Source organism: Rhyacophila brunnea, unplaced genomic scaffold (genome assembly GCF_057557595.1).
Source record: "Rhyacophila brunnea isolate RB1 unplaced genomic scaffold, BYU_Rbru_1.0 scaffold_9, whole genome shotgun sequence".
NCBI classification, from domain to species: Eukaryota; Metazoa; Arthropoda; class Insecta; order Trichoptera; family Rhyacophilidae; genus Rhyacophila; species Rhyacophila brunnea.
This window is the reverse complement of record NW_028233361.1, coordinates 21,488,892-21,512,978: the sequence shown is the minus strand read 5'-3', so window position 1 is coordinate 21,512,978 and position 24,087 is coordinate 21,488,892. Positions and strand designations below refer to the sequence as shown.

At 30.7% G+C, this 24,087-nt stretch overlaps 1 long non-coding RNA gene across 3 annotated transcripts in view; it reads right to left on the bottom strand.

Annotated features, from left to right (window-relative positions):
- LOC147063386 (uncharacterized) overlaps positions 1-24,087 on the bottom strand; it is a 55,264-nt gene that overhangs the window by 24,650 nt on the left and 6,527 nt on the right. For 2 of the 3 annotated variants that reach the window (XR_015072072.1, XR_015072070.1), the window contains exons 2-3: positions 7,465-7,549; positions 6,914-7,081 (exon numbers count right to left, since the gene is read on the bottom strand). This is a non-coding gene — a long non-coding RNA (uncharacterized LOC147063386). Of the gene's footprint in view, positions 1-6,288; positions 6,360-6,913; positions 7,082-7,464; positions 7,550-24,087 lie in introns of all 3 variants that reach the window. The other variant, XR_015072071.1, reaches the window with a different exon arrangement.

Below are 24,087 nucleotides of genomic sequence, written 5' to 3'. Positions count from 1 at the left end.
TATAATTATATAAAAATTAGATATTAAATAACAAACAATGCGATCCATTATAATGTTTTATTGCTAAAAAAAATCCAACAATATGTCCTACTAGTAGATACTGACATTAGATCGATTGTGATATTACAGAAAATACTGGTTTTTGCCTAGTTAGCCTTAAAAATGATGACTTATATAATACAGGGTACCTTATATCTGACAAAAGAGGTATTTGCATTTAAAAGTTGATTTGACTAGGGCAGTCAATTCTACAAATTTAATTAATATTGACGCAAAAATATTAAAATTTGTTAAAAAATTTTCCTAACCGTTGTTTTTCTACATTTTAGCGTTATTTTGATTTATATGGTTTTCAGAATTAAAAAAATATTTGTAATCAATAAGTAGTAATGACACAGAATAATGGTCACTCTATATGTCGACGGCCCCAGGAAAAACCATGATAAGTCTAAAATCATAAATGTTCAGGAGAGCGAAAAAACTAAAATATTTACGCTATTAAATTCATCATATAAAATGAGTAAGTTTTTTCTTATTTTATTTAAATAAATCAGATAGACCATTTTATGGTCTATATTCCTATCAAAATTTAATGATGATTCATTAATTAACAGCTGAGATAATGTCCAAAAATCGTTTTTATTTGGAATAATATTACGCACTTTATATTTTGACTCGATTCAACATGCTTTTGCGCGGACGAAATAGATTACTGACTCCGCATAACACATTCATATTCTGAGATAGAAACCTTATTTTACGTCGCATTTTTCTTACTCCATACGATTTTATTAATTACAACTATAGTTATAACGCTCTTTTACGGAAAAAATTGACATTGCGCAATATTTAACTCGAAATAGTACAGCGTGTCTATAAAATCTTAACAAGGGATATAGGGACATATTGATATATATATATATTTTTATACGGAGTTTTTATAATTTAAATGTATTTAAGTATGACTTTTTATGTTTTTTTGCAAATTATTATTGATATTTTTATAAATAATCAGAATATGTACATTACGAAATAATAAACATTCAGGAAAAATGTTTATAATGGAATAATAAAGAAGTTATGAGGAAATTAGTACATAACACAACTTACTACACCATCAATAAAATATATATTTTTTATACCTACTTCGTAACAAATTTTTCATTAAAAATATAGAATAGATAGAAAAAAACAATGTAATGTTAATGGTTATGTATATCGCTAGAACAATTTTAATTTAATTAATATTCAGTACAATTATCGAAACCAGAGAGATAATATATTTCATTAAATAAATCATTATAAGTTCGTTAATGGTTTACATAAAGGATATACTGAGTGAATTAAATTAGTAATTATCACTTTAGAACACACATAATTATTATTGTTCAATACAAAAATACAAAAATATTAAATAACTAGTGGAATATAATATTATACATAACAATTTGGCACAAATGTACCTACCAAAGCATCGAAATGTTGGAAAAAATATATTTAAGTAGGTTTATTAGTTTCACAAATTTTAATACTAATAAGCCTAAGGAAAGTGTTATTTATAACCTAATAATTATTATTTAAAGACAGCTGAATTCACTTTTGTTATCAAATGAGATGGCATTATTAAAATGTTCATCAGCAGAAGTTAAATTCATATAAAATTTATACTAGGCTTGTATTACATACACATTCTATAATCACTATTAGGTAATTACCTATCTAAAATAACATTGATACAACATTATGTAGTTCTGCTGTAGCAAGAGTGAAAAGTGATAACCTTTTCAGTACCTACCTTCTATTCACTTTTTTCAATTCAATTTTTGCAACATAATATCTTTCTGTAATTGATCTTGTAAAATTGTAATTAAAAGCTTATAAATACTGATACAGTGATCATATTAACTTTCGTTTTGTTTTTCTAATGTTTATTGTTGATATGAGTTTAATTATCGATTAGTAAACATAGTTGAATTATATTTAATTGTCAACATAAATCATGAAACATCAGTATAAGTACGTCTTAATTGAACTCAGTTATGCTAATTAATACGAGGTGTCATGATTGCAATAATTTATTTGGAAAGATAAAATAAATATGTGCCTCCCCAACATTGTAATATTTAGTTTAAAATTTAAATAATCGTGGTACGAATCTGCATTTTTCTAAACGGTTGGCTTTTAACGAGTATTTTCTTTAAATGATACATCATATTGTTATCTAATCTAATCAATTACGTAGAGTTTTATTAAATACTTTCTCAAAAAAACATAGTTTAATATCAATTATCATTCATAGCACTTTATTTAACTTACTATTTTGATCGATCTATATAACTCCGACCGATTTAACTTAGATAAAAAATAGTAATTACTATTTATGCTAGTTTTCATATTTTAAAACAATCATATTCAATAAATTATTACGAGGTAAGTATATATGAGAGTAGGTACTAGATTTTTCAAAACCAATTGATATTTTGTTTGATATTATACCTACCGGGGATACCACAATATGTTAATCCCATCTCATACATATTATTTACCTAGATTCTAGACAACAATAAATGATTCATAAACTGACTATTATACACGTTTTTCGGTAAAATTCTATTGAAAATAATAGATAAAATAAGTTTTCAAAAAACCCGGCTAATCTTTTCTTTTAGGTGACCGACATGTAATAATAATTTATAATCCACAGAGCTCGTTTTCGAGAAACATTCAATGTACAAAGTAATAATAATATATACCCTTTTATATTATTGCAAACATAAAATTAACACGTCGGACGTATTTAAGTTTTACAATGAGCTTAAGTTGGTCCCAATGTGTACAAATCAATTAGTAAGCCTTTCGGAAATTCTCACCATTTGAAAGAGTAATAAAAATGATTTTTTTCACTTTCTTAAGTCATAAATATTATTCCGTAATTAGTAAGAATTTTACTAAGAGAATAATAAAATAAACTCTCTTGTATTTGCTAGCTAGATAAGTCCTTCCTTTTAAATTATAAAATATTTTGTAATTTAAACATGCAAATACTGCCTAGTTGTTATTATCGATGTACAAGACTAATTTAATCAAAATGTGTCATACTGTACCGAAAATAAAATAATGATTTGAAATTAAAACATAATATTATAGGTATAAGCATCGGCCTATAACATCGTGGGTTCCGAGGTTGAATCATGGGTCTGAAAAATAGATACAAATTGTTTTTCAATTTGTGGTCGGAGTCAGAGTACGTACCTAATAGGTTGAGCAAGTGGCTGACATCCATTTCTCGTAAAAACAAAACCTGTTCTCCAATCTGTGGGGGGCCTCATTATGATCGGACATGATCGGATATTTTAGGTGGGTACATTTTTAATTGCAAAACAATTTGTTTTCTAGTGATAGGTAATAATATTTAATTAAAATATGTCGTTTTCTGCTGGGTATTTATTTAAATTAAGTTTATTTATAATTACATACTTTTTTTACTCATCTAAATAATTGAAACAGTGAATTATTATAATGATATATCCATATCGTTTTCTATTGGATATTTGTTTAATATCAAATAATATAACAATTTCAAACTTGAACATTACCTACAACATTGTTTTTTGGGTATCTAAGTAGAAGAGTAATTAACCGAAAATAGTCGAAGAAAGCTTGTAGAGGTCTTTATTTTGCGGTGGATTGAAATTGGCTGATGAATAAATATAATGAATAATCAATATTTAAACATTATTACTGTGTCCTAGTATAGTAAAAGTACCTACCTATATTAGTACAAAATAATTCTTTTCTATTTTGTTTGTTTTATATTCAATAATATAATATTTTGATAATAAAACACTAGTACTAGTGACTAGTGAGTAGCTTTTTAACTAAAACTGCATTTACCTACTGCAAATTCCAATATTTACCGAAGATAAACCAATATATTTTTCAAAACTAATGTGATACGTCAATATAAACCATGCCGTATATTAGGATCTCCGTTAAAGACTGTTATTGCAAGTATAACAACCTTCTTACTCGTAAAATAAAACGCAGTACACTTTTTTTATTGATATATGACTATACTCCTCGGATATTTATGTGAACACAAATTTGGTCGATGCGATATGTAGATATAGAGCACCATTGTCGAAAACCTAACTTTGTCAATTTTTATGCTAGAGACCTGAAATTTTTACAGGACATGCACAAAAAATATGATATTATAAAAAGCTAATAAAACTTAAAACGCTATTTTCAGACTTATCATGGTTTTTCTAGGGCACGTCGATGTGTAGGGTTTCAATGTTAACCACTAAAAGGATGTCCATTTTCAACAAGTGACATGCTATATAAATTAGAATACAAAATGGTATATTTTATTGGTATACATACAAAATGTTATATTTTATTGGTATACATACAAAATTTGAAAATATTTAGTTCAGAATAGATACATAATAATATAGGTACATCAGTTGACTTTTCAAGATTTTACGAAAATAGAAATTGTCATTTTTATTAACAGATTCTTTAAATACAGTGCGATTAATAAGCAAAAATACTATCACAATCATCGTATACGTAAAATTACTACCCAGGATTATGAAAAATATAATAAACATTTAATGTACTTATCAAAGAAAAAATAGCTAAATATGTATGGGTATTCTTTGTCATTACATAATTACTTTACACTTTTAACAAAGCAGATCTCAATATCTCTCTGTAATGACATTGTTATCTCTATTTATGGATGTCCAATCAAAATATCGTTAAAAAATGTTCAATACAATCAGAAGAGAAAAAAATCCACATTTTAAGATAACAAATAATAATTACCTTTCCGATTGGAAATCACTGGTAGGTTTTGGAACTATAAAAGATCGTAACTTAGAAATATTTTTTACATTCTCTCGATAGTCGACGTTTTAATATAATATTGAAAATAAACTTTATCAGCTGTATAAAATGAAATTTGCATTTGTCTTCGCCTTGGTGTTAATGACCACAGTTTGCGATGTCTACGTTACCTCGGTTCAATGAGCGAATCCGCTAGTCATACCACATCGTAAGTAGAATAATTCATTTAATTTTCATCGACATTATATATATAATATATAAATACATTATATATATAAATAGTTTAATATTATATTATGCCTGTCGTTACCACCCTTTTTTGTTTACTTACCTTCTATTTCACGTAATTATTAATCTAAACAAATAATCATCATATGGTCAATTATTGTTAAGTCACGGTCCGTTGTATAAAAAAACCCTCTTTCATGCTGCTGATCAGACTAATGCAATGAAAACATTTTTATTTTAGTGCGGCTGTGTAAAACAAAAAATCAGAGAACATATCGTTTTAAACTTATTATACCTACCTAAATGAAACTGCAATTCAAAATAACGTGTAGTTAAATAATCATTAGCCTTAATAATACAATTCACTTTCCGCCATTGAACAGAGTTTTACTTCAAAATCTTTGCCTGACGATGTTTTTTCACAATATTTTTTTTAAGTAGTAATTGTATTATACATGTACTTAATCCGATTCAAGACCATAAATAATATTATTTTATATAATATTATTTAGAAAATGACATGCAGTGATATGACAAGCAAAGATATAAACACCAATAATAGTATTTTAACCGTGTAAAAGTTCCCTACATTTCTATTGCCCGTATCCTCATCAAAACATTTATTTATATATATTATACCATATTTTCATTGTATGAAAATGTAAATGTTACAATACCAAAAAAATAAATTCCAGTATATTTGAGCGTAGTTATACATAAAGCAGCCAGACCACAATTTTGAAAAAAATGAGTTATTGTGATTTCCATAATCTCACACGTTTGTTTTACGTTCTGCACAAATCAGCCAAGCTGCTGTCAAACAAAAATCTCATAAATTTCATATTTTATAAATCGCAGAATATGAAATTTTTGATCTGCATAAAGCGATCAAGCTGCTGTCATACAAAAATGTCATATAAATGCTTTTTAAAAATATACCATTTTCGATCTACACAAAAAAACCACATGATAATATTATGTTTTTCTACATTAAATTAAGTAATAAACATTATTTTGGCAATTACATTATATGCTTTTCATTATTTTATATATAATATAAATACAATTTAATATATAGATTTTTCATGTAAAAATCTAAATATTAATTTATAAGTTTTTCGAATTATTTTCTGGACTTTGAAATTTTCATAATACTTGTAAGGTTTTTTTTAAAAAAATATATACACAAATAAAGATTTTTCTTACAAAAATAAGAGTTAGCTGCATTCCAGAACGGACATTCTCAAAAACGGTTGTGCACAAGACTGCCTGGACTGCTAAAACACCAAAATTTCATAGATTTTAGGTTTTATATTTTTAAAAAATACACAAAATCATATAGGTATAATATTTATATAATATATAAATATATCATTCAAAAGATACAAACAGTATTTATACAGAGGCTTTGTGGATTTAAAGAAACACACTTAACATAAAAGTGCATCTATCTGTGTTTGAGGTTTGTGTGGACTGGCTGCTTTGCGTATAACTGCGCTCAATTATACTATAAATTACTAATTAATATTGATAATATGGCTGATACTATAAACATAACTAATGATTAAATAAAGAATATCTCTCTAATGAATTTAAAAAAAATGTCTTAATTGGTATCACATTACATCAAAACATAACCTCAGAAAGAGATTACAGTACATATTATATTCTCCTGTATGGCTATATTATACAAATATATTATTTACTAATTAAGTTCAACCTACAGGATCCATATAAGAAGGAAACGATTTGATGAGTATAATAAATGAAGAAGTTTGGTGATAGTCCCAATAACTGGTGGACACAGAAAGTATAATTATTAAATACTTACTTCACTCAGTCACGCCCCAGCATTGGGACATAGAGAAAGCACAGGATCGCGCCACTTCCCTCGGTCCATCATCATGTCTTGCACCCAGTGACGTCCCGTGGGGGTAGGCAGATTGAGCGTCGCTTGGGGGCGGCAGTTACCCAAAGGGCGGCAAATCGAGGAGAATCACTAGGTATATAATAAATAGAAAAATTCATTAAAAAATCAGCTAACTGGTTGTAAACAAAATGTAATAATAAGGTAAGGATTTTTTGTTGGGTTCGCGATATCTAGTTTACTTCCATTGTCCATCATGTTCTTGGTGAACAGCAATGACAAGTGCATACCTAATTTAAAATGTATCCAAATATGTTTGCCAGTCACTCGCGAGTTTTGGAAGTTGTCAAGTGTATTTTTAAATGTAACTATCTGAAACCGTAGACACGCAATATTGTCTATTGAAGCAGATATGGCATTTAAATTAGATTTAGTGCAAGATATATCGTTAGTAATGTATCCATACAATACATTTCTTAGATATTGGAGTCATAAATGGATGATAAAGTATTTACTGTATAAAAAAAATGTGGCGGCATTTTGGCACTGCCTAGGGGCGGCATTTTGACTAGTGACGTCACTGCTCGCACCTCCCGCCGGCTATAATAAAAAATACAATTACTAAGAGACTGATATAAAAAATATTCAAAAAAATCTTAAAAATATAATAAATATCGCTACCTGAAAGCAGCAGTGAGATAAAGTGAAATAAAATAGATTTTGAGATAAAAAAACCAATCGACTGCTGAAAGTTACACCTACATAATGAATCAATGAGATTTAAAAAATATATACTTAAATATTTTTCATTTATTGAAAAATGTCATGTAACTTCAAAGCAACAGTTGGATAATTGATATCTAATATAAACCGCAGAAAAAACAAAATAAACATATTCCTAGTTAACGATTTGACTAGTTCAATTATCTTTAAATTAATATTTTTACTTATCTCACCATTGCTTTCAGGAAGCGATACCTATATAAAGAAATGACAAGCAATGTTAGAAATAAAAACACAATCAACAATGAGGTTATACAGCTATAACGAATGGAAACTTTCATAATTGATAGGTCAGAGTCTGCAAAAATTTGAAATGCTCTGAAATTTTTTCTCAGCATACCAGCAACTAATAGCCAATATTTCATATTATCAGGAATTCAAAAATATTTACTCAACATCAATTTCTAATATCTATTGAGTACCTAACACTATCGCTTCCCGCCGAGAGAATTATAATAAATGTTGTCACGGGAAAGTTTTGTGCGAAATTGTGTATGAAATATATTTTATTTTAATATATTCATATTCAACATTTTTATTTAATTATATAGAAGAAAATTATTAAGTATATATATAAATTAATGAGTAGCGTGACGAAACATGGAAGGTGCATGTTGGGTATACCGCGAAAAGACCACAAAATACACCAATAGAAAAGTAGGTAGCCTTTTGATAGAGTTCGCCAAGTAAATAAAATGCCAATGAGCTGGATATATCACTCGGTGTATGGACGAATATGTGACGAATGGTAGCGAATCCCATTATACAGTGGTACCCAAGGAACACTAAACGTCGTATGGTATCCTAAACCCCGCTGGATCGACGAAGTCATGCAGTTCAGTGGAAGTACTTGACAGCAAAGTAATAAGGACCGAGAAGAGTGGAAGAAGCAGGCAGAGGCCTTTGCGTTGCCATTGATTCGCCATATAGAATAGGCTTCTTCCTAAATTCACATATATTTAATGCATACATAATAATATTTTCGTATAGTTAAAGAATTCGTAGCAATTTATTGGTTGGCGTATCGGTATTAAAAATGATATGCAGTCAATGAGGTATCGATTGATAAATAATATATGGGGTGGTTTTCAGCCAATGAGATAATATTATAGAAATATGAGCATTTCAATGAGCAGACATCACAGTTTTATAGTTTTTTACATGTAGGTATGTATCGTTTTAAGAATGTTGCAGTCTCCATTACATTTACAAAAATGAACCTTTAGGTGCGGTTTATGCGCAGGTGGCATCATTGGATATATTAAAAAATGAGGCCGGAGCTTGTGTTATGGTCAATGGAGATGGTTACCGGACCATGATTTAAGATATTTTTTTTGAAAATATTGATGACATTGATCCTGATGAGATGTGGTTTCAACAAGATAGCGCAACGTGCTATACGGCGACAGTGACTGTCGACTAATTGTTGTAAGTTGATTTCGAGAAATGAACCTATCAATTGACCTCTGAGGTCGTTTTGATTTGACACCTTTGGATTATTCCTTATAGGGAAACGTAAGGTCACTGGTTTATGCTGATAGACTAACAACATATTGGCGACTTGAAAGCCAACATTGTTCGCGATATACGCAAGCAGTGCACGTAAAAGGGATCTAGGACGATTCGTCGCCCGGACAACTGGGGGCCATGCAATCGAATAAATTCGAAAATAAATAGACATTCATGAATTATACCTACTATTTAATATATATAATAATATTATTTATATTTAAATAATGATAATATTATTTAATACTTGGTGAGAATTTAAATATGCACACGTAGGTTATTAATAATGATTTAATTGTGCATATGTATAATTTCCAATGAGAAGAGAGTTCTTTTATTTTTATATAAAGCTTCAGGCATGATAATTCTCAATCCGCAAAAAAAAATAGTATGTTAAAAGAAAATTGAATTAAAACTACTGAGTAGTAGATAGAAATTTATTAAAAATTCTTCGATAACGTTCTGTATAAAATCGTAACGAACGTCTATTTATTTCATTCGACAGTGCAGCGCCCAATTATCCTGGTGCCCAGTTGTTCCATTCCCCGTAAACGTGTCAATCCAGAATGCGCTTCGTCAAGAACATCCGCGGTGGTCCGAAATCATTTTCAAATAAAAGTTAATTTTTGTATTATTTTTTACAATTAATAAACAGTTCTGATACAGTTATTCATACAGCGCTGACAAGACGGCTGCCGTGTCAGCATTAGATACTATTAGGATGATAAATAAATAGTAATTAACTGGTCCGCAGTGAGTAAACAACTTTAATAGGGCCACATTCACACTACGCGTATAATAATATGTATTAGCACAACAAACAACTGGCGTACATTAATTGACCTGTTTGACCTTCGTAAACCGTTTGTTAGACCTAATATTATAATATTGACTTATTTTTAATTTAATATTCATATAAGATAGGTAAATAGTCCTAATTAACTTATTCAATAGATCTTTAGTATTCCGGCAAACGTCCAATCTTTACGGCTGCTACTGAACAATTTCCAGGTTGGAACGGATATTCCCTAGTAACCTAAAATTCATATTTGAAGTGAGATTTAAATTAACTGCACTAATTTTCATTACACTTAAGTATTGGGCCATATCACTTGAATTCACTGATATTATTAGACCGTAATAACCAACGTGGAAATATGTTTTTTACTTTATTTCGGCTGAAATATTTTACGAGCTCGCAATCTATTCTAATTAAGTCAGAAATGGCTCCTAATCAGGTGTTGTAAATCAGCTGATGACCATTTTTAAAGAAACGCTACAAAAAATGAAATGTCTGTTTTGATTGATTTAGTATTAGGTACTACCTACTACACTTAAAATAAAAAAAATAAAAAACCAGGTTCCATGGCCATATCCAGAGCTTTTTCTTCCGTGATCATGGCACCCACATCTTGAAACGCCCCCCCCCCCCTATCTATCACTAAGGCAGTAGTGTCACGTCCTACAGTAGTGTTTTTCGAAAGGTACAATTTATTCAGTGTAATTTTAGCGATTTTTTTAAATATCTGAATACATCAAATAAAAATCATACAAATTAAAAATTAAATCGCACATCCACATAATATCTTAAAATATTAATATTATTTAAGTAAAATAGAACCGTAGACAACTTTTTTTACTATTTATTCGAGAAAATTTGCGATGTGTGTTTATTATCTCACTTATTTTGTTAACCTGCTACACCGAGCCCCCAGGCTAGAGCTTTAATAAAATCATACAACACAGCACCTTACACTCCAGTAAAGTTTTTACACATGGTGGACCTCCGAAATAGGGAACTGAAATTTAGCACTTAACCTCCTTATTGACCACAAAAAACGTCCACAACGATCCGAGTGGCACAGAGCCTTCTATGGGCTGGTACAATTAGTCCTTAAATCGATATTTACAAAATCTTACCTCGGCCTTTAATTACGATATACTAACTACTAGTCGATAGGTATATACTATCAAGTATGTTTTAAGTAAAATTTAAAGTGATCCGGGCGTCGGCTCGTAATTAGGGCACTTACCTAATTGATACCGTGATTTAGTACAAAAACCGATAGTCAACATTAACGCAACTTGATAAGCATTTTATGTAAAAACTAGTAGTTAAATTCGTCGTAATTGAGTAGGACGCCCTTAGCTTAGCCTTAGCTTAACAAAAATAGGTGCTAAAAATTTAGTATTACAATAAATCATATATATTTCAACAGTTTAATTTATTATTCACAAACAGGAAACGCTTTATTACAATAAATAATAAAATATGCTTCAAATTTTTGAAAGTGAATATTTGACAATTTGATCTTAGCAAATTTTTATACATGGAAAAACTTCTTTCCACTTATACAGATGTTATTATTGCGTATGTAAATGAAACTATTTCTGAAGTAGAAAAAATTGAAATATCTGAGGCATCTGTTGGATTTTCCAAAACAGCTATTATATTCTGCAGCGTTTGAAGTCCAGTATTTTTATTTAAAACACTATTTAATTTTGTACATATTTTTATTTCAAATAGTCCAGAAACTTTTCTTATTTTAATTTGAATTTGAAATTGAAATTTTGTGTTTATGTGAAAATATATGCTTAAACCTAGAATATGTAAAAATATGTAATTATCCAAAAATATTTAAAATAGGGCTTACATGTTTCAAAATTGTCTGAAACAGATAGATATTTTTGATATTTTGTTATGAATTAAATACCTAAGAATCCTAAGCCTAGTTATCATATTCTACACAGTATGACAAAAACAATAATAATTTCACCTATAAATAAAGCTTCAATAATTAGGTACCTTCTTCCTCATTTCAGTTAGTTAACAAGAGAGAGTAGTAATTCCGTTATTCTAAAATCTGAATAGTAAAACATTAGAAAACATGTTTACCCAGATCCATATTAAAAAAATACTATTTGTAAAACGATGGTAGGAAGAAATATTACATGTAAAGGGTCACATAAGGATGTGGTTGCTCGTGTCGTAAGAGTTCAGTGGATATCAAAATGTGAAAATATAATAATAATAATAATAATACCTATATTATACGCGCAAGAAAATTTTTCGCGCTAAACTTAGGTTCACTTAAATTATCAGTTCGCTGGTTTGGAGGTAAAACTCATTATGTGCACTTTTGGCCAAAATGAGTTTTTTCATTATATCCACTATTTTTTACCATATCTATTGCTGGAAAAAGTCACTGTGACGATAGCTAGCTTATTAACGGAAAAAAACTGTGGAAGAAATCATTATCAGTACTTATTAAAGATTTATGTTCAGGAAAAAGTCATTCCCGCACATAATGATTTTTTCCTGAACTGTAAACAGGTCTATGAGTAAGTTAGTGAGTGTATTATCTGTGGTTTGCATTGTCGATAACTATCATCTTGTGCCAACTGTATATTACTGGTTGATTTTTTTTACAAGATGAGAATAAATGATACTTATACTAAATAATCAGAATGATGTTGTTAATAAGTTTAATGTAAATACTGCCGGAACGTTAAAAATATTATGAATTTCAAATGGACCAATTAATACAGCTTTGGCTGGATTAAGCGAAACTGGATCATTCAGAAACAATGACCGAAGAGGGGAAAAAAGTCCAGCCAATAAAACTAGTAAGGCAAACATGAAACTGGTTATCGGTCACATTAAGAGTTTCCCTTCGTAGACTTAACAGCCGCGTACGATACAGTTAACCATAGAATTCTACTAAGTAAACTTTACATTTATAACCTGATGAATGATTTCAAAATAACAGGAGTGATTGAAAACCTTCTGGCCAAACAAAGATTCTTTGTAACACTGGACGGAAAACGCAGCCGTTGGAGACAACAATGGAACGGCCTTTCACAAGGTGCCGTCTTGACACCCATACTGTTCAACGTTTATACTAATGGTCAGCCAATCGGAGTCAACACAAAACATTTCCTCTATGCAGATGATCTAGCCATGTTATACCAAAGCAATAGCTTCGAAGTGATTGAGAAACAGCTTAAAGATACATTAAGCGAGTTAAAGACATACTACGACCTAAATCAACTTAAGCCAAATCCAGGTGAAACACAGGTAGTAGCGTTGCATCTCCAAAACATGGACGCAGGGAAATTGCTTGATGTCGTTTGGGATGGGGTGCATTTAGAACCCACAAACAGCCAACAAATAGCTGGGAATCACCTTAGATCAGACGCTGTCCTATTAGCAACACTGCATTAATACTAAAATGAAGACAGCAGCAACATAAGAGTATTATGAGAAAGCTAAGCAGTAATACGTAGGGAGTTCAACTACATACACTCAGGGTCTCAGCCCTTGCACTATGCACCTCGGTGACCGAGTATGCCTGTCCGGTGTGGCACATGTCTGCGCACACGAGACAAGTGGACGACTGCGCTTAACGAAACCTGCCAGATCGTGACGGGGTGCTTGAAATCTACGCCTGTCACTAAAGTTCTCGTGCTTTCAGGAACAGCCCCCCCCTCTAATCCGACTTCAAACTGCAGCCCGAGTTGAAAAGCCAGCCCAAGAGAGGGTCCGCAACACGTCATGCATGGGTATCAAATGTGCAAAACAAGGCTAAAATCCATAAAAGGCTTTATGGCGACAACTATACGTCTGACCGTCCCACCCGAATAAGATAAGACTATCCGCATGAGAGGCGAACCTAGCCTCTGAGGGTTTTGAAGATTAGGTAAAGCCAGCAGAGCACCTCCCACATGGAGCCAGTCTTGGGTATCACACATGGAAAGCCCTAAACAGACTGAGAACCATAGTAGGGCGCACCCGAGACAAGGTGAAATGGGGGTTCTCTGATGACCCAACCTGCGAGTGTGGTGAAATGCAAAGCATGGAGCGCCTATTTTCATGCAAAGCTTGTCCAGTAAGCTGCAACTTCGACTATATCTTTCAAGCCGAGGAAAATGGTGTTACCTTCGCTAACTTCTGGAGCTACACATTATAGCTATTGAAGACCCGATACGACGAAGAAATTTAAAATTTATAAATAATAGGAACATAGATGATAATGGAGAGCTAGTAATGTGGCTCCAAATTAAATGTCTACATTATGAGAAAAAAATACCTGGAATTATCCAATATCGGTATAACCATACAGGACCTTGTAGAAAAATTTATGCAGCGGGAAAGGGAGACGGAGTAATGTTATTCCACAATTAGTAGGTGCATATCAATCCATATTACCAATATCTAATTTGAAAAAAAAGGATCTTATGAAGTTGTGTAAAATCGGTGACATTCCGCAAGAGCTAAGATATTGGTATCAAAATTTACCATCTATTGATCGCGACACATTAGACACATTACCAGAACCAGACGTTTTGGATGTTACCTCAATTTATTATAATTATTGTTTTGTCCTTATTATCACCACCAGTGTATGTGAAATAATTATTATTAACCTCAGTGTATGTTTAATTGTTTTCAATTTTAATTGATACGAATTCCTATTTTGGTTAAAATAAAACTGTTTTTAAATATTTTTATTCTTTTATTATTATTAAATTTAGTAAGTACCTACTCAAAAAGAATCTAAAACAATAAAAAACATTGCGAAACCCTTGCCAAAGTATTGACATACTATCACTTTACTAACAAACATGTGTGTGGAAAAACTCATTATATACAAAAACTCTTTTTTTTAAATGTTCCTAATTTTTTTACAGAATCTGATTACCTTCAATGTATTCTCTGATTTTTTAAACATTTTATGCAAAAAGAAGAAAAAATGTTAATTTGAGATTGGATTTTTAATTGCAAAAAATATGTTCAAACCTCATTATCTCAGAACATCAAAATGTAACATAATGAGTTTTACCTTTAAACCAGCGATGTTATTAACTAAATTTATGAATTAAAATATTTTGTAAAACATTCAATAATTATGATACATTTCAGTAGGTATCAAATATTAACATTTAGCATTCATGTGTGTTTTTGTCCCTGATTCGAAAAAAACGACGCTAATTTGTTGATAGTATTTGAAGAAATCTGGTATTACTTCCAGCTTTGGTACAATTTTGTTTTCATTTTTATTCGATTACGGTGTAACTCATTCTTCGTGTTCGCTATTTGCAGATAATCTTAAATCCTTTGAAACTATTGAGACCCTCTCATACCGTACCATGCAGTCTGATCTTGTATTCCAGTAATATGCCAATACACTTTGAAGGCCTCATAGATCCATCGAAATTATAAAGCTGGATCGGGTCCAAGATAAATTTCTTCGATTTCTGTATTCTATTTACACGCACCTATTCTTTTCTTATGATAATGAGAATCAAAAGCGATCTGTCACATATTTTCTTCAGGGTATGCTATCAATACAATCGCTGTTTACCAAAGAGAATTTTATGTTTTAAACTATTTTTAATACATCTTCTTACACTTATTTACAATCGTTTTATAGTGACAAGAAGTATTTACTTTCATTTTGCCACTAGCACTCGTAACTCCGCGGTTTTCATGCCTTCTTCCAATGCACTTCCGATAATATATTTTACTATGCTGTTTATCGTGCGGTTAACGTATTTGATAGCACCATTAAGATTTCTATATTTTTTCTAAATTATTGAATATATTTTGTGGAAACCTATATTAAATAGTTAGGGGTTTTTTTTCAAATAATTGAATTTTATTCTCCAGTTGCTTAAGCATTGACTTTCACTGTATTGTTCTATTATATTATTATTGCATACACCCGACCAAAGCTGCTGTTTGTCCACAGAGGGGCCTAATTAGCAATGTTGACTTGATGTCAACCAATGCCAACTTTCAGGCATTTGAAAAGTTTGCTGCGTCATATGAAGGATGGAATGATTCCGAACCCTCCTTAGATTCATCACTTTCAAATTCTGACTCCTCTATTTCGGCAGAGTTTCAGTACGCTGGTAAATGAAGGCAGATCAAGTCAAGATTCTTTTTTTATTTACTAATTTTTTTCTTTAAACACCAAGGTGCATAGTTGCTACATCTGTCCCGTGCAGCTTCGTTTCGGTACAAGAGAGTGTGTTACTAAAATATTTTCATTCAGACACGTTTATTTGTCATGGAAAGGAACCGTGTACAAATCGCGGCAGCAAATGCATGACGGGTGGAGATGGGGTAACTCAAATCATTGTTTGTTATTATTAATTATGTCATATTTTACTGTTCTTTTCCCTTTACCTAAAAGGTTTATCTGTACCTACGAGTATATACATCTCCTAAATTGGATTTGTTAACTTTACTATACTGCATTGATACGAAGTTTCGAGTTTTTACTGGACCATAGAAAAATCGTAACTTTTATTTTCTGGACACCAGCTTAAAAAAATCTCTCCTTAGACTGTAAGGAGAGATTTTTTGGATTGGTGTTTGACAACCTAACCATTTTTCTTGATAAAATTACAGAGCACGTAATTTTGTGGAGAACAATTTTGTGTGACAATAACGCTAATATTTTTTTTTATTATTAATAATCTACGAAGTCTCAGTTGAGTCTTATTTAGCTTTACGTTTAAACACACACTGTTAATACATATTATTACAATAATTACTCATACAGTTATTACAATACAAATTTACAGGAGAGAAAAAAAGAACAATTTACACTTGTAGGCCACACTCACTCAGAAACACTTGGACACACTGGAACTCCTTGATATTCGGCCGAGCCAAAAATATCGCAAGATCCAGTGTCAATTGGTACTTTTGTTTACTTAGATCTCAAGAAGCCGCTGTATTTGGGTATATAGAGGACATTGCCAAGCGACCTTGTTTTTTTTTTTTTTTTTTAATATATTATCTGTTTCAGTTTTGGCTATTCTCTTGAATGTTTCAAATAAGTCTGTATACGGTATGGATATGCTAAGAAATTATTTTATTTCTTTTGTAACGGAATTATTTGACCTAAAATCCAAATACGCCGTGGAAGAACGCGAGTCTCTTAATTTGATACAGTACATAATATCCATATTATATTTTATAGTTATATAGGTGTATAGAATCATTAATTTTCACAATCTAAACTAAAGCATCCATAAAGAATGTTTCCTCATACCAACCCCATATATACTAATACGTGTGAAGTGTGAGTTACCGGGTTCTATAATTTAAATATATTATATGAGAGCTCTAGAAACAAACGGTAATTTTCAGTCTGGTTGAATGCTGGTAAGTTAATGAAAATGTTTTATAATGACTTAAATAAAACTTCTGAAATTAAACTATGTTAAAATATTTTTTGGTATACATTCAACATTTTAGAATATGTACTTCGTCTAGAAGATATACCTATAAGAAATAAATTATACATTCTTTTTGACTTGCCAGTATTTTACGATAAAATAAACTTGTGTTTTTATTTCCAGAGCTCTCATATTGAAGTGAGGTCCTGGACCCACATGACGTATCAAAGTTACGATTCATAGATAATACAAATCGGTCTTGATATGCCAACGTGTAGGTACAAGCAATATTTTTGTTATTTTTTAAAATTGTTTTCTAGCTATTTACTGCATTAAATCATGACTAGGTAACGACAAACTGGGTGCCTACATTTATCGCAGCTGAAAGCTAACTTTAGAATAACATTTAAAAAAAAAAACACTGATGTCATGATTAATAATTATTGCTTTCACCTTTTTAATATATCCTTATAAAAACTGTTCCTTATTATTGACTTTGGATTTAAATGGTGATGGTATTATTTGAAAATTACCATTTTGCTTCTAACATTTTGCTCATAAAAAGTGTTTGTTTTAATGAAGATTTTTACGAGAGCTAGTTGCTATCAATAAATTCACCCACTACATACTGGATTAAATAAATATTATAGACGCAGAGTTTGTGCCTGGAAACCAAATACATATTTAGAGTAACATACTACGTTGCTACCCCAATCGCTAGTAAAACTTTATTATTTTAAATATTCAATATCTTCGACAACATGTTCTTGGCTACGTGTTAAAACTGTGAACTAACATGCTCTCCCATTTTTAACCGCACGTCCATTATAGACTAACAAGTTCCTCTCATTTAGTCGACAACAGCGCCTTCCTTCACGAAAAGATGTTGCAGAAGAGTATACGTATATTTCTTATATTACTAAACAACATAATAAATAAAACTATTTGCAACAAATCTCAATACCTATCATTATGCAATACTATTATTGTATTTTTGTTTGTATGTATTACTTGTTTAATATGTATAACGAGAGGGTAAAAAGATATGGATCCATCATGCAAAGTAACGGAAAGAAATAATAACCTCACCGACTGGGGAACCACTCGTGGATTTTTAAAACTATGAAAGATCGTTGCATTGAAATATTTGTTTACATTCTCTTGATAGTTTGACGATTTAATATATTAAAAATTCACTTTGTTTTCTGTTGAAAAATGAAATTCGTATTTATCTTCACCTTAGTCTTCATGGCAGCAGTTTGTGGTCAAATCGCATTGTATAAAAAATAGCAGGCAAATCATTTTCAAGATAATCATTACGTTTAATGTAAATGTACAATTGTATAGGTCGGTCCTTAGGATCGGGCAATTAAAAATACAAATATTCAATCAAAAAACCTTATGAAATTAATTATCGGCAGTCATTCAAATATAATAACTGCTAAAACGGAAAACCGTTCAGTGATGGAAAATATAATATGAAAGAAGAGTGGTTCAAATACTTCCACGATCTTTTTGAGAATTTTGAAAAAAAGACAAAAATATCCAAAGAATAAAATATATGCCTTCGGCTAGAAATACGGTGAAAGATAGAATATCAAAAACTCAATTGTGATTTTTATATTTCTTTAATCGAATTCTTCAAAACAATTATTTTAGAAAACTTTTAAAAATTTGTTTTGCCATGAAAAACTGCTTGGCATGTCGGAACAGTCGAAAAATATTATTTGGGAAATTTTGGCACGCGTTAGTAAAAAGGTTGGATATCCCTGTCCTATACCCTATTTATTCTGTTCTTTACATTATTTAAGTGTGTGTTAAAATTATCAGTTCATGAACAAAGTTTTTTCTTTCATAATGACCTATTTTGCCTTCTAGTTGTTTCGAGGGTAACAAAGAAAAAAGATATCACCACGTAATCCAATTCATTGTTTTGTTATGATTAAATTTCCTATTTATGTAAAAAATTGTATTAAGTATATTAATTATTGTGAAATATTTACGATATTTTACAGAAGTTTTTCTTCTCGAAATTGGAGGAATTAAACAAAATATTGCCCTTTTCAACAATGTTTTAATTCACGTAAATGGACAATCTATTTGTTAATATCTTAGTAAATAGATATCAGAGTTAGAGAAATGAAATAAAATTTCCCTCATTTTTAAAAAGATTATATCGATTTTTAACATTTTTATTAAAACAGAAAATTCTATTAGTACTCATTTTCGTAAAATGTTATATACATTTTCTATGATAAAATAGGCAAGTAATTTCATATTTCTGGAAGATTTTGCTGATATTTATATGCATGTTCAAAAAGGTAACATAATTTGTCATTTTTTAATTTATATAATTGTTGCATTTTTACGATGAAAAATATAATAACGAAACAAAATTTTACATAAATATTGAGGGGAAAAGTTAAACGAAACTGTAATATATTTGACGATATTACACTACCAGCCATAATATCTTAATGTTAATTATTAAATAGCAAATAAACGTTTTAATTTATACTATTTTAAAAGTTCTTGTTAATTCTACGGCCATTTAGTTATCTACGTTAATAGCAACTTCACTCTATGAATCCATCTTCAAAAAGTCACTAAGATAACTCCTCTAACACGCAAATATCAATTTAAATAATAAACTAATAAATAAATCTTCAATCGGTAATAAATAGCTTTGAATGGCAGACCATCAACATCATTAACATAGAATTATCCTCAAAATACATGAGTTATTGTTGTAATCGATTTTTTTATATAAAAATATAGTTAGCGAGCTAGGTACTTACTTGTTAAATTTGCATAAATATTAGGCAAAGCAAATGACAGTGATGCTACTTGTGTGTTTGAACATTTTGTGCATTTTACAATGCAGTTTGGTTATAGTGCTTATAGAATGATTGCATCTGATTTCAATGTGTATATTTAAATGGCAGTGATTTTCTTGTGCGATGATCGCATGTAATTTTAATAAATTTTTCCATGCGATTATCAAAATTGAATCAATGGTATCAAAATTGCAGTGATTTTATTTGCACATACGATAATCGTTTAGGTTTAAAATGTGCTACGGGATGGAAAATCAGTCTAACATTTTCAATACCAAGAAAAACGACATTACACACCTTTTCCCGTAGTGTCAGCTTACTGTGACAGCACGTGGCAGCACATAACGTGACGAGAATGTATTTGAAGCACTAGAGGCGTATGCATAAAATGTCACAAACCCACTCAAGCTATGCTATAAAAAAATGTAGAAGTCACGATGTGATGTCACTGTGTAATACGTGCTGCGCACGAAATCTAATATGGTGACGGTTAGTCGAAGTGACGGCCGTATTTTTTGTAGGTTGGAACCATCATTTCTAGCGTTTAGATGGATGGTAATTTGACATTCTATGTATGCTCTTCGTAGACATCCGCAATAAATAAATACTATTTAAAATTTAATGAAACGTGGTGTTTTTTGTTTACAGAACCATGCGTGAATACGATGTGTTCTACAATATGTGCCCCACTACAAACACCAGCATTAGTTGGAAATTGCGTCGGAATTCTTTGTAAATGTGCTGTCGCATAATAATAAAAATATCTGTGTAATTAAGAAGTGTCTTAAATATTTTCAACCTACCTCAACACATATCCTCAAAACAATAATACAAGCGTAAGCAAGTTTTAAGCAAAACATGTTTTTTTTTTTTAAATTTTATTAAGGTCAACCAATAGGATCAATCACAGAGGATAAGTCTAATTATAATATAGAATATAAGAAAATAAAAATATAAGCTTTTAAAAAAATACAAAAAACAGTCATCCAGATACAATTAGTCGTAGATTTTGGAGCAACTTAATCTGAAAGAGGCAAGAGAACAAAATGGATACACTCGATCACTCTGGAGATTTAAGGTTCAGTCAAGTCACCGGAAAATAATTATTGTAACCTATAAATTTTATATTACGTGTGAATGTGTAAAAGTGAGAAAATGTGAGGACGAATGTTGACTCTTGGTACATTCAATTTTTCTAGAGATTGGATTTTGAAATATTCCATTTGGGAAGAATAATTTGGTATGTTGATATTTAGGAGATTGCTGAAAGATAGATGATTTAAAAAACGTTTTTGCACTCGTTCCAGTCTGGTGACATAAAATTCGAGTTGCGATCGTACCAGCGAGTTATAAAGAAGAATTTTGGTAGAAGGTTTTTTGAAACCCTTCGATTGCTTCAAAAAATTAGCTTTGGAAATAGTCGAATCAAAGTGGTAGTGGAATGGCAAAGAGGAATCAATAATTACCCCGAGACCGCGGATTTGCACCTCGGTGAGCACTTTGCCATATGGTAGGTATTTTGCCTGGTATGGAAAACGGCGACAAGTGAATTTCACGTGAAAGCACGTCTTGTTAGAATTATGCATCAAGTGATTTTCCATACACCACTTATAAACATTATCTAGATCCTTCTGGATAAGAGAGATATCATCAATATTTTGTACTTCCTTGTAAAGTTTCAGGTCATCAACGTATAATAGACAATTGGAATTAGGAATCACTTTTGTAATATCACGGTGGACCTAAATGTGAGGCTTGTGGTACACCAGATGGACCTGGGAACACGTACAAATTGGAACGGACAAATGGCCGTTGATTACGAATTTTTTTTAACGGTTACTTAAATAATTGTACAGCCATGATAGGAAGAGGCCATGACAATTCAAGTAGCTTTTCGTACAGTAGTTTGTGATTGATTGCATCGAAAGCTTTGCTGAAGTGTGTGTAAATTGAGTGAACTTATTTACCAGAGTCAATAAATTATTCCAGGTAGTTAACATAAATAACTTAGTTTGAGGAAGTTGATCGTTGAGGTAAAAATCCATACTGAAAGTTGGTTAAAGATTGTTTGATAAGGTGATAAATATTTTTTTGAATAAGCTTTTCGAATACTATTTCCAAAGATAAGAGTATCAATAAAGGTCTTTAGTTATTGACGTCGGAAAAACAGCCTCTTTTAAAAATGGGGATGATAAACGCCTTTTTCCAAATAGTAGAAAATATTCCGCATTGAAGTGATGCGTAATAAAGTAAGGATAGTGGGAGGACGAGAGATTTAGCGCAGTTTTTTTTATGAAAATAGGGTGAATACTGTCGGGACCAGCACTTTTGGAAGAATCTATCAGTTTAAACTCTGCTAAGATACATTTATTATCTTACTGAACCAATCCTAGGTAATATTGGAAGTGAAACTGGTGATGGGTATTACAATACTGAAACTCAGGTCATTTAAATAGACTGATCTAAAATATTCCGAGAAAGATTGTCAGAAGCCAATTCGACATGATAAAACATTTCAGCTGGTAGGGCAGATGAGTTTTTTTTTGCTTTTGACATACGACCAGAAGAGCTTAGGATTATGCTGTATGTTGTTTTATGTTTAAAGGATGAACTTGAAATGGCACAAAAGTTATGCTGTCTAGTGGGTTTCCATGCTTTTTGTATTTTTTTGTGAAATTTTGATTTCTCACTGATCATTTTAATGAGGGTCAAAGAGTACCAGGTTGGATGTTTTACGTTCTTCAGTTTTAGAAGAGGTGTAGTGGATTTGATGATGGAGTTTATATTATGTTCATAGAAAATTTCAAGCTTGGAATCCACATGCGTGTTTCAGTTCCAGTTAACTTATTGAATATCTATCTCCTCGTAGTTAGACTTGCGAAAATTGTACTTCAATTTTTATAAAAATATAAATGTGTATTTGAAATTCTTTTTATTAAATTTTAATTAAATAAAAAGAATTTCAAGTTATACACATTTATATTTTTTATAAAAATCCATGTTTTTAAAATAAAAATAAAAAATATTAAAACTATGAATTAGTCAAAAATCTTTACAAAGAAAAATTAAAAACTTAATAAACTAAATTTTACAAATAAATATGACATTAAAAATATATGCTATAATAAGATGGGGATGTACACAAAATTCACATTTTATAACATTTTTCTTAAATTGTAGGTTTATCTTTGACTTAATAAAATAGAATAAAAAAAATCGTTTTAATGTTTTTAGATTCATATTAATTAATTGATACAGTTTAAATTGTAATTCATCAAAAATTTGTCTCAAATTGCAAGCTTCGTATTTTTCCGCTATGTGCCTCTTTAAAAAGGGCTCAGTAAAGACTTCAACTTAATATTTTAATTTTGCTTAAAAAATGAGACGTTAATTACATTTAATACTTAATATGTATTTTAATTATGTCTAAAAAATAACGAGACGTTAATTACCCACGATGGCTGTGCGGTTTAAGCGTCGGCCTATAGCGTCGTGGGTCCTAGGTTCGAATCCTGGGTTTGGCAAGTTTACATATTGTTTTTCGATTTGTGTATGAGTCAAAGTATGAACCTAATAGGTTGAGCAAGTGGTTGACATCATTTCTCGTAAAAACTAAATCTGTCAATACAAACCTCCACTCTGTGGAGGGCCACTTTGAAATTCCACTTTGAAAATATGACAACACCGAATCGGTATCAACTTCGTTGTGGCGCTGGCGTTTATCGACTCTCATCCGCATAAGTAAATAATATTTCGAATTTAATGAAACGGGGTATTCTTTTTTACAGAGCCATGTATATATACAGTATGTATTGC